We start from the raw sequence: 1791 nt of genomic DNA, 5'->3' as shown, positions 1-1791 counted from the left end.
GTCCCCGCGCACCCCGTGTGCGTGTTGCGCTGGTCGCGCTCGCCAAGGGCAGTGCGTGGCTTCCCGGGGATCACGCACGCTGCCCTGTGGGTGCTGCGCACGCTCTCCGTGGGGGCTGCCCCACGCCCCGTGTTCCACGCCTGCCCCCCCCCACGCAAATACTGCACGGCGTCCCATGCAGCGTGCATGCTCCACGTGGATATTGCACTGCGCGATGTCCACAGGGGCGCTCCACGCGTGCTCTCCGCAGGCATCGCGTGGCTCCCCGCAGGTTTTGCACAGCGCCCCGTGCTCTGCGCCCAGTGGGCACCGCGTGACGTTCCACGGACTGTGCATTTTCCCCAGGGATGTTGCACAGCGTCAGGTGCCCTGTGCTTGCTCTCTGGATGCTGCGTAGTGTCCCGTGTTGCGTGCAGGCTTCCCAAAGGCATTGCTTGGGGTCTGTCTGCTGGCAACCTGGGTTTGTTATCCGGAGAAACTGTCTGTAGGGAGAGCAGAAAAGTAAATACCAAAAGTCATCTCTGCAATTCCCTGGCATAGGCCGTTGTAGGACCCTGGTTTTCGTTGCTTTGTAACTTTTCCCAACTTAGAGCCATGAGGCTTGTGTTTTCTGTGTCATTTGCCTGGATCTTCTGGAGTGTTTCAGCAAAAAATGCTCTTAACTATTTTAGTGAATAAGGTCCAAGAAGTGTATTATTCCCCAGCACAAAATGTGTAATTGCAATCAGTTGATGATTTTGCTGCCTTGTGTTCTGGGAATGGGTCTCAGGCTGGCAGGGTTTGACTCCTGGTCGAGGCTGTGCTGTCATGAAACTGAGGAACACACGGAAGCGTGTGGCTGGTTCCCAAGCTGGAGCGGGCTGCTTCATCTCCGGAGTAAGGGGATCTGCCCTGGCAGCCGCGGGGCCTCTCCGGAGCTGTGCRCATCCCCTTTCGGGCCCTGCATCGAGCCTGGGCTCAGCTGTCCCAGCAGGCAAGCTGGAGCACAGACAACCTCTCCTGCTGGAATTGCACTTTGGGGATGACCGCGTTGTTGGCAAATGTGCAACTCCCAAATCCTCTTTTGTATCCCAAGAAGGAAATTGAGTGCTCTGAGCAAGAAGTAGCAAAGAAAAACTCCCTCCGGTGTTCACTGCTCTTGCTTGCAGAGCTCCATGGTGCCAGGTTTCTCCTYGCTTTCCTGTCCCTGGCTCGGGCTCTCGGTCCCTGCCGCCCTGATGCTGTTTTGCTGGCGGGGAAGGGTTTGTGACTTTGGGTGCTGACAGCATCTCAGGTTTGGCAAGTCGGCTGTGTCCTCCCAGCAAAGCTCGTGGTCCCAAGCCGTGTGTTTATCTTTCTCTCCTGCGCAGAGGGGCTGAAATCGCGCAAGGGCCGTGCTGCAGCCCCTGCGAGCCGGGTTTTGCAGCACGGCCCGGCACGTGCCGGGGGCCCGGCTGCCGACGTCGCCCTGGAGGGCAGCGGCTCGGGGCTGCGCGTGCAGCGYGGGCTGCGGCGTCTGGGGCCGCGCGTAGCCTTTGCCTCTCCTCTGCTGGAAACGCAGGGTGCCGAGACCCAGCACCGGCTCCCGTGTCCAGCTCCGCGCGGCTGCCAGCGCCGCGAGGGAGGCCGAGGCCATTAGGCTGCGGGCTGACCGCCCTCCGGCTCTGTGTTTATCCTATTAGCGTCGGCAGYGCGCTCCCGCTGAGGTTTCCCGGAGCGGTTTAGCAGCTTGGCAGAGCCCCGGGGCCGCGCCGCTGCGGCCGCAGGTTCTCGCAGCTGGGGAGCGTTCGCCTCCCCGGGACCGGCCCCCCG

Source organism: Rhea americana, unplaced genomic scaffold (genome assembly GCF_003343005.1).
Source record: "Rhea americana isolate MKP2758 unplaced genomic scaffold, rheAme1 scaffold_421, whole genome shotgun sequence".
NCBI lineage: Eukaryota > Metazoa > Chordata > Aves > Rheiformes > Rheidae > Rhea > Rhea americana.
Note: the sequence above shows the minus strand (reverse complement) of the source record.